Here is a 10,793-nt window from a genome sequence, read left to right as displayed (position 1 = left end):
AAATGCACCCCAATCTCAGGAAGTACCGGCAACATACTAAAGCCCTGCAAGAGGTATGAGGAGGTACATGAGAACTGGAGAGGACACAGGGGTTGACATAGAGGTTAAGGTGGCTTTTGCCCCGGCCTAGTATTAACAAGAACGTTAATGGGCAAAATGGAAGAAGGGTCTGGCCCCAACAGTCAGAGGGCTGGCATCAGGTGAAATCTTCCTCGGCATAGTGGTAACGAGAAAACCAGTGACCACCAGAGAAGGGTCTGTGACCCCAACAGCGAGAAGGAAAGCATCAGATGAAATCTTCCTTAGCACAGTGGTAACAAAGAAACTCATGTCCACTATAGAAGGGTATGGCACTCCAACAGTGAGAAGGAAAGCATCAGGGGAAATCTTCCTCGGTACAGTGGTAATGAGAAAACCAATGACCAACAAAGAAGGTTCTAATACCCCAACACTGAGAAGGAAAGCATCAGAGAAAATCTTTCTTGGTGCAGTGTTAGCGAGTAAACAACTGGCCTCCAGAGAAGGGTCTGGCACACCAACAGTGAAAAAGAACTGTACCAAGCAGTCTCCCGGCACCAGACAAAGAGCTGTGATAAAGACACCTGGGGAAGGGAGGCATTCACCCCTGGCCAAATTGTGAACTGCATCAAGTAATGCCAAAAGAAGGGAGTCATTCTCCTGGTGGAGCCCCCTGGCCTTGTGGTGCACTGCACAAAGAAACACCAGGAGAAAGGAGATAGTCTCTTGGAACTGGGCTGAGAGTGGTACTGGAGACACCAGGGGAAGGGAGTCATTCACCCTGTTTCTACTGGGAACTACATATGTTCATATGAGGAGAAAGGAGTCATTCTCCTGTACGTTGCATGAAGACTGAATGAAGCCTGTCAGCCAAGGGACGGTAGTCATTCCACCTGACAGATTTGACAGAAATTCTAACAATTCTTTCACTTTTGGGCAATGACGCAGGGCCGGCCAAGTCGAAGCAGAGTAAATGAGGTTACCATTTGGCAGGCTAGGAGAGGGGCAGCTCCCGCCCCATGCCTGCTCCTCTCCCCCACAAGCGCAGAGACACGCTGTCTCTGTCACACAATGCCAAGGAAGGGTGAGGTGCGAGCATGCGCCTCGCCCTTCCTCCAAACAACAAGGTGCTAAGCACCTACCGAAAACCAACAGGCACGCAGGGCCCAGGTTCAAATACCTGTCCCCTCCTCAGGGGGCCAGACATGTCGGCTATCCGGCCGGGGGCTGACGCACAGCCCCCACTAATATACGCATCAAAGACCATCTGTGAAAAAGCAGAGAGCATCAATAGGGCACCAATGAAGTTCTCCGCCCACCGAGTGGAGGCAGACCGAATCCCGAAGCCAGGAAGATGCTGCTAAGCCACAAGTGCAGAAGAGAGATGCCCACAGAGCCAGAGAAGTGTGCCCTGATCCCATGAAATCCCAGCAATGTACCAAAGCTCTGTAAGAGGTAAGGGGAGGTACATGAGAACTGGAGGGGACTCAGGGGTTGACACAGAGGCTAAGGTGGCTATTCCCCAGCCCAGTATTAGCAAGAATATTAATAGACATAATGAATGAAGTGTCTGAGACCCCAACAGTGAGGAAAAGGAAAACTTCCTCAGCACAGTGGTAACAAGGAAACCACTCGCCAACAGAGGAGGGTCTGGTACCCCAACAGTGAGAAGGAAAGCATCAGAGGAAATCGCATTTGCAAGAGTGCTTGAGAGTGCACTTACGTGCAGAGAGGACTGCATTATCCACTTCATCAATCTACTTCGTGTGGACACTTATAGATTGTTATTCCTACATTATTTCCCAGATTTGGAATATTAACTGATTTAGCTCCGCCCCTCAATTTCCTGCTGCCCTCATAAGGAGCTTGGCACACGCATTTGCACATGCGCATTTGCAAGAGTGCTTGAGAGTGCAGTTACGTGCAGAGAGGACTGCATTATCCGGTATGCTGAGGAATACCACAGTGAATTTTCTTACCTGCTCTGCTACGTGGCTAAGTGACTGATACTTTGCTTACGTTTTCCTTTTTTAGCTTCATCAATCTACTTCATGTGGACACTTGTGGATTGTTATTCCTATATTATTTGCTGGATTTGGAGGGTTAACTGATTTAGCACCGCCCCTCAACCTCCTGCTGCCTACATACACAACTTGCCACGCGCATTTGCTTCATTTAAAATTCTAATCCGCAACCTCAGCCGAGTACAAAGCCTCCAATTGCAACAGGGGATCCTTCTTTAATACTAATCCAACTATTATAATCACTTTTGCGAAAATAGATATAGACAGGACTGCTGTTACACCAAATGTTGTAAATGTGATCTTAGATACAGCCTCACATGATCAAGCAATTTCTAACAAAAGGGATACTGCGTCGCTTAAGAAATCTTTTGACACAGGGTCATTAGCTATACCTTGTGCTCTGAAAAATGTGATAGCAAGGGACTCTGGTAACTTATCAACTGATTAAAATTACACCATCTTTTCTAAAACTCATACTCACCGTCACAATCAAAGTATGACAAAAAAGGCAAATAATCAAAAAATCTGTCCATAATTGACTCCAGGGTGGTTGGCATGTATTGATACATGCTCTTCCTTCACCTCCGCCAAAAATACAATCTACTAACATTTCTCAAATTAAAAGTAAATATATTAATATTGCTAAAGGGAAACGAGTCAATCTTAAAAACCTTAAGCAGCATGAAAAGGCTCCTGCAGGATCCTGTCAGGTGGACCGAGACTATGAACCACTCAATGAGATAGTGAGAGATGTAACCAGATTGAGCAGTGATAACTCTGTTGACACTGTTAATAGCATTCTGAGACAGACTTCTATATTAAACGTCATATAACATCAGAACTCTGTAATCAGTGAGCAGCAGATGTGTGATACAATATGTACCACTGCTTCCAAAATGTATGCTGATCTGAATTCTGATGCCAATCAATCAGTTACATATCCTCTTGTCTACATCCCTTATCATAAAACACTCATCAATATCTTACAATTGAGCAACGGCGACAACACCAGAAATCTGTAGTCCATGAGCAGCAGATGTCTAATACATCATGTACCACTGCTTCCCAAATGGATGTTGCTCTGAATTCTGATGCCAATCAATCGGCTTGTATATCCTCTTGTCTACATCCCTTATCGTACAACACTCATCAATATCTTACAATTGAGCAACAGCGACTTAAGACTGTCCATCCCATGATTTCGAACAGTCATGGACTGAAGTCATGATGCAATCTCTTAAGTGATCCCCTCTAGCAACAGGAGAGACTTTCTCACTGTAATCAAAGAATTGACCCAAAAATAACTACCAGTTTGAAAAAGGCTAATATGAATCCAAAATTGGGTGAGCTTGAACATTTTCATCACTTAATTCTGTTCTAACTAGGGTGTCACTCTGAGACTTAAACTCTGAATAAGATGTATGCCTTGAAGATATTGCCACATCCGACATTTCCTTTGTGGAGTTTATTCACCAACAAGAACTTGAGACTTCGGATAAAATCGGGTGTGGTTTTAAATAACTTATGGATGGCTAAATCTGTCCTGTATTATATGGGGTTTAGCCTACAACAAGAAGATATGACTCTTGATACTCGCTTAACTGAGTTGTACCATTCGAATTCCGACTCTCTTATTTCATCATCTAAACCAATTATAAGAATTACTTGTCTGTGAGGCCATCTTAACTACTCAAATTCATCCCTCGGTAGAATGCAATAGTTCAGCTCCAGTCTCTAGAGGGAAGCAACATAACAATCAATTGCCTCACATTGCATGATATGTAGTTTGGCCAGCTGGAACACAAGAGGGTTTAAACATTGTTTACATCTGGAAAACAACCCTCTAACCAATGTTGATATTATACTCGTGGAGGAGAACTGGCTAACTAATACACCTACCTGGCATGGATACAAATTTTATCCTTACTCCCTGCGAAAATGGGCTTACGTTTGTGCCCATATGCCGGTCTTTTAGTAGCTGTTAAAATGAGTTCATGGGAGGCCACCAGGGGGCGCACAGGCAATGGCTGCCTGAGTGCACAGCTCCCGCCGAGGCCCGGGAATCCGAGGGGATTGAGCCCCCCCTGAGGCCTCCCCGCGAGCACAACTTAGGAGGCCGACTCGGCGCCCCCCCCGGCCCCCCGACGAGCGAAAGAACGGAGCTCGAGCTCCCCGGGGAGCCGGAGTACGCAACCCGCGGCGCCTGGGCGGGTGACGCAGCAGGACAGGAGCGGCCTCCGGACCGCGAGCGAGGCGGTCTCACCCCGGGCGCACACGGCACCGCAGCCCGACCAGCCCTCACTCCCCCCATCAGCAGCCCCCCCCCCTCAGGGTGTGGGGAACGACCCGGCCGGGGTCCGGGCCCCCGGGACTTCGGGACTTCGGGACTTCGGGGACGCGGCCGCGGATCGGCCCTCTCTGTCCCTCCCCCCGCGGCCCGAACCAAAACACAGAGAGCCGGGGCGGCCCGCGCGGCCCACGCGGCGAGGAGGCGGCATCAGGGGGACTGGAGCAGCGTCCCTGGGGAGTCGGCATCCGCCCCCCCCGAGAGTGAGGAGAAGGAGCGGGGCGGCCCCCCTCCCCCGGGGACAGCAACGCAGGCGTTCACGGCCCGCCGGAGGCCAGGGCAGCCGAGGAGGCGGCACCCGGGGGCCTTGAGCGGCGCCCCCGGGAGTCCATAGTTATGCCGTACCCATGAGATACAAACGGTGCACAGCTTTCGTGGCTCGCCGCCTGTCTTTGTTAAAACGACGGTCTGACTTGACATAGTCTGTAACCGAGGATGTTCTGCATCCGCTGAAAGATCGACCAGTCGACAGGCGGCGAGCCACGAAAGCTGTGCACCGTTTGTATCTCATGGGTACGGCATAACTATGGACTGACTTCAGAGTGGAAGACACTCATTTATAAAGAAGGAAATTCAGTATTTGTCCTTAACCAGAGGTTGCTGGAATACAAGCCACAGGGCGAACCAAATGGGGTTTGCAGAAATATTTGTTAAATGTTCATCCAATCCTGATGAAGACATACACTATCTGTCAAGTCGAAACTATTTTACCAACTGGGAAGCTTTTTCTTAAAGAAGAACGATTTGTTAAGGCACCAATAGTCGATATATTTTTCTGGAATGAACTACAATTTTGTTATTTGCGTTTTTTTGAAAAAAAATTTCTTTGAATTATTATGTTCACAATGAAATGAAATCATCAATGAAATAAATGACATTTCCTAGGGCACTTTAGTATATTTAGATAAATTTTTAGATGTGCAAATTAGTTGAATAAATGTGTTTGAATGTCTGAGTAGCAAAAGGTTTTTATAATGATCTAAATGTATTTGTAACATTGTGTTTTATGTATTCTAAATAAAATGAAAATGATAAATTGATTCATGCATCCATTGACCCCTTTTCTATAGTGTTTCCTTATCTCCTGGTACCACCTTTCTGTATATTATTAACCCGCGAAGGGACCATGGCCCAATCTGGGGACGCTTCCCCCTCCTCAGTGGCAATGGAAAGGGGCTTTGCCTCGATCCTGCAGGAAATAAGGGACATGCGCTCCGACATTGCCCAGAAATTCGAAAAAATGGACCAGAGGGTGGACAAGATTGAGGACAGGCTGCTACAGGTCGAATCCAACCAATCCTCCACAGCAATCCAAGACATACAATATAGCATGAGGCTGGAGGCCCTGGAGAGGAGGGACGAGGAGAGGGCCCGGCAGATGGACGATTTCGAAAACAGGGAGAGGAGGAACAACCTCAGAATCTTTGGGGTGCCCGAAATGGAGGGGGAAACGGAGAGGGACGTCACCTGAGCAGTACGAGACATCATCACTCTCTTGTTCACGGAGGAAATGACAACCGAGCCAACTTTCGACAGGGTGCACAGGGTGGGGGGCAGGGCCGGGGCCCCCCGGTCTATTCTGGTCCGGTTTCACTACTACTCAGAGAAGACGAAGGTGTTGGAGGAGGCCAGAAAGGCTAGGGAAATCACCTACAACAACGCCCAAGTCTCTATACACCAAGATCTCTCCGCCTACACGCTGGCCAGGCATAGGATGTGCCGCCCTCTCACACAGGTGCTCAAGGAAATGGGAGTGCGCTACAGATGGGGCTACCCCTTCTCCCTGTCTTTCGAATACATGGGCCAAAGATCGACCCTGATCACGGAAGAGGACATAAGGGGAGCCATACAAGAATATGCAGTAGACACGAACCCCCGGAGGGGCCCATCGGGGCCGGAGCACGGGAGACCCCGGTGCCCCAGGTCCGTCCGGCGAGAGGAGGAAGCGCACCGGCGCGAGGAAATTCAGTAAAATGAACACCCCCTCACCATCAAAGGACGGAGAACGTAACGACTCGAGGACTGAGCACGGGGGCACCCTGGTGTGCCCTGGTCGGAGGGACGCAGACTCAGAGGATTCACTACTAACAACGTCCCTACGACCTGCAAGTAGATGGGGTTCGCAGAGGGGTCACAGACGCGGGGGATCTTAGGGGGCTCAAGGAGGTGAGCTTCTAATGCAGATTGCCTGGCCGAGGCGGGCAGGCTGGTGGTTCGGCCAAAAGCCAGCGATGGCAGAACTACTTGGCTGGACGCCGGGACGGGGGGCGGGGGGGACCGAGGGAGTTGGGGAAGGTCAGTTACGGTTCAGGGAAGGGGGGCAGTTGGGGTTTTGTCTTAGGCCCACCCAGGGGGGGGTGGGGGGAAAAGGGGAACACAGAGTTGATACAACGGAGCACACAGGGAGGTGCGCAGGGGAGGAGTTGACCGAGAGAGAGGAACATAGTGACCATGGCTGACGGGCTGCCCGCCCTGGGGGTGGGCTCACTTAATGTCCGTGGCTTAAATACCCCCACCAAGAGGTCCCTGCTTTGCAGGGAATTTAGAAGGGCACACCTGGATTTTCTCTTCGTTCAAGAGACTCACTGGCCACTGGGGAAGGAGCCCAAAATGCGGGGAGGGGGAATTGGCGAGGTCCACAGTGCATCCCACAAGTGCAAAAAGAGAGGGGTCGCCATCCTAGTAGCAAAACATGTGGGCTTCGAGAATGAAGCCACGCTGAAAGACCCTGGGGGCCGTTACCTGCTGGTGCGGGGGTCTCTGCAGGGGGCAACACTGACCCTAGCTGCCATCTATGCCCCAAACGAAGGCCAAGCCCAATTCTGGGAGGAGGTGGGGGACAAACTCAAATACTTCATCCATGGCACGGTGGTGGTGGGGGGGGACTTCAACATGGTTCTGGACCCCATCCTGGACAGGAAACGTGCAGGCCCGCAGTTCTCCAGGGCTGCGGACGAGATCATGGCGCGCACCTTCCAAAAAGTCAACCTAGAACTGGGCCTGTCGGACACGATCCCCGTCCCCAGAACAGACTCCCCCTCCTTTACATATTACTCAGCCATCCACACGTCATTCTCCAGGATAGACTACATCCTGGTAGATGAGACCCTACGTCCATTTGCCTCGGGCCACAGGGTAGACCCCGTCCCCTGGTCGGACCACGACTTGGTCCGAGGTACAATAGCAAGGGGAGGTCTACACGAACGCAGAGGGAGATGGAAGTGCAACGACTCCCTGTTAAAGGACGAAGTCCTATCCCAGGAGGTCCTCGAGGCCATCACGGAATTCTTTGAACTTAATGACAACGGGGAGGTGGGTTCACATACCCTCTGGGACGCCTTTAAGGCGACCTTACGGGGAACCCTGATTAAAATGGGAGCCCAGAAAAAAAGGCAAAGGGAGGGCCAGGAAAGGTACCTCAGGGAGAAAATCGCCCTACTCCAACCTGGGGGTCCCCCCACGGTTCTCCTAGCCCACGACCAGGTGACCGCATTGGACGACTACAGACTCCAATTGAAGGATCTCCTTCTCCACAAGATGGAGAGGAGTCTCCAACTGGTCAAACAAAAGTACTATGAAAAAGGGGACAGAGCGGATAGGATTCTGACTTGGAAACTGAGGGAGGTGCAGAGAAGCCGATTAGTGAAAGAGGTCAAGAACGAGGTGGGAAAGGTAGGCTACGACACACCCCACATTGGCGATGCCTTCCGCCGATATTATGAGAAACTATATTCGTCCGAGTACAATGGGGAGGAGGCGGAGAAGGTGGGGTTCCTGAATTCAATCCAGATCCCGGCCCTGACCAGGGAGATGGCGGAGGGGTTGGAGGGCCCGGTGACCGAGGACGAGGTAGAGCATGCGATTGGAGGGATGAAGGTGGGCACTTCCCCGGGCGAGGACGGGTACTCGGTCTACTTTTACAAAAGGTTCCGCTCGACTCTTTCCCCCCACTTGGTAAAAGTGTTCAACGCGGTGCTGGAGGGGGGTCCCTTCCGGACTCCATGATGGAGGCAATTATTGTGGTGCTCCCCAAGGACGGCAGGGACCCTAGGGATTGCTCCTCCTACCGACCCATCTCCCTGTTGAATGTTGATGTGAAGATTTTGGCCAAGGTGCTTGGGGGACGGTTGGAGGGGGTTTTGCCGAAGCTGGTCCACGGCGACCAGGTAGGATTCATTAGGGGGAGACAGGGCTCAGACAACATCCGGAAGACTATAGACCTGATGCACTATGCCCAGAGGTCAGACTTGGACGCGAGCGTCCTGTCCCTAGATTCGGAAAAGGCGTTCGACAGGGTGGAGTGGAGATTCATGGAACTTACCCTCCAGAAAATGGGCTTTGGTCCACACATCAGGGACTGGGTGGCGGCTTTATACAGGGCCCCTAGGGCCAGGGTCCAAGTCAATGGTGGGTTGTCGGAGCCCTTCCCCCTGTCGCGGGGGACAAGACAGGGATGCCCACTCTCTCCTCTAATCTATGTCCTCTCCATGGAACCCCTAGCCATAGCAGTCAGAGCTCACTCAGAGATTAAGGGGATTAAGAGGGGGGACCTAACCAATCTAGCCCCTGCTAACTACGACCCCGTTGTGTTAGGAATCACTGCAGATTTGAGGAGGTGGAGGTCGATGATTCTGTCTTGGTACGGCCGCATGACGGCGGTGAAAATGAACATTCTCCCGCGACTACTATATCTTTTCACCGCCCTCCCATCTGTAGTCCCTGACCGGACCTTCAGAGTCCTTCAGAATGCGGTGCGGGAGTTCATATGGCAGGGTAAGACCCCGAGAACTGCCAATAGGGTCCTGACCTTACCGAGGGAGGAGGGAGGGTTTGGGTCACCAGACTTTCAACTCTATTTCCGGGCCGCCCAGCTACGTGTCCTCCTAGAACACATGAAAGAGGGGATGGGCACTTACTGGTCATACCTGGAGGACATGGACGCTCACCCACTGAAGATTTGAGACCTCCTTTGGGCCCCTGGATAGTTTATTCCGAACAGACTCAAATCCCACCCAACCCTGGGAGTCCTCTGGACGATCTGGAGGGAGGGCCCCCAGACGGCACACCTAACATCGTGGCCATCACCGATGTCCTCCCTTTGGGGTCACCCCCTCAAATTGGGAAGCAGGGGGTTCCGCAATGCCCAGTCGTGGTCTGACTTGGGAATGGAGTGGGCGGGGCAGATGTTCAGGGAAGGAGAATTCCGGCCATATGAGGAACTGAGGGACGCCCTCGGTCAGGGCTCCCTCTCCATATTTGAATACATCCGCCTGAAGGGAATTCTATGTGACCAGGCCTGGGGCCAGAACCTGAAAAGACAGCTGACACCCTTCGAGAAACTCCTGGACTCGGCAACCTCCAGGAAGGGTGCGGTATCAGGGATGTACAAGCTACTGAACATGGTTAACCTAGGGGAGAGAAGGGGGTTCCGCTCGTTCTGGAATGACTTAGCGGGGGATGAGATCTCGGAGGACGCCTGGTCGAGAATATTTAAAATAGCCTTCCATGGGAATTTATTCATGGCGGACATGGAACACAACTTCAAGATCTTACAGCGGTGGCACTGAGATCCAGTGAAGTTGGCTAAAATGTACACTGGAGTGTCCTCCGCATGCCCAAGGGGATGTGACCAGGTCGGTACGAGAGGGCACATGTGGTGGCACTGCCCGAAAGCCCAGGCATACTGGGAGAAGGTGAGGGGCTGGATCGCCAAAGTTTCTGATGAGCTTCTCCCCCAGAACCCCCTGACAATGCTGCTGGGCCTCCCCCGGAGGACACGGACATACCCCGATACCCTAGGATGTGGGAGACAATGTTAAGGGCGGGAAGGGTTGCACTGGCCCAGAAATGGAAGAGCCTGGAGTCCCCATTGAAGGAGGACTGGCTAAAAAAGGTAAAAAACATGTACCTGATGGATAAACTGACGGCAATGATGAACAATGACTTGGGCTCTTTCCATGCAAACTGGTACGGGGCACAGCAGACATGGGGCTGGGATGTGCATTGATCCTCAGAGGGGACAAGGAGTGGACAGGGCCCTTGGCCCGGGGGACGATGGTAGTTCATCAGCCATTCTAATAGTCAACGCTCTCGCTCTTCCTAGAGCTCCAGACTTTCGGAGCTTACATAGCGGCTCCCCAGCAAAATGTTTCTATGAGAACTAAGTTTTTTGGTTTTTCCCTTTTTGGGGGGGGGGGTGGGTGCGTTTGGGGCGGGTGAGGGGGGGAAGTTTGGCCCTGTTACTTGCACAATTTGTGAAAATGTTTTGCGCCCTTTTGTTATATTATGAAAATGCTAATAAAACAAAGTTGAAAAAAAAAAAGAAATGAGTTCATGCTTACTCTTGAACCCTGGGCGACATCCAATTTGCATACACAAATGGTTAAAATTGTGTCTCCAGCTGG

The sequence above is a fragment of the Ambystoma mexicanum genome, chromosome 12 (genome assembly GCF_040938575.1).
Source record: "Ambystoma mexicanum isolate Mex_15411 chromosome 12, UKY_AmexF1_1, whole genome shotgun sequence".
NCBI lineage: Eukaryota > Metazoa > Chordata > Amphibia > Caudata > Ambystomatidae > Ambystoma > Ambystoma mexicanum.
The sequence above is the reverse complement of the archived record's forward strand: the minus strand, read 5'-3'. Positions refer to the sequence as shown.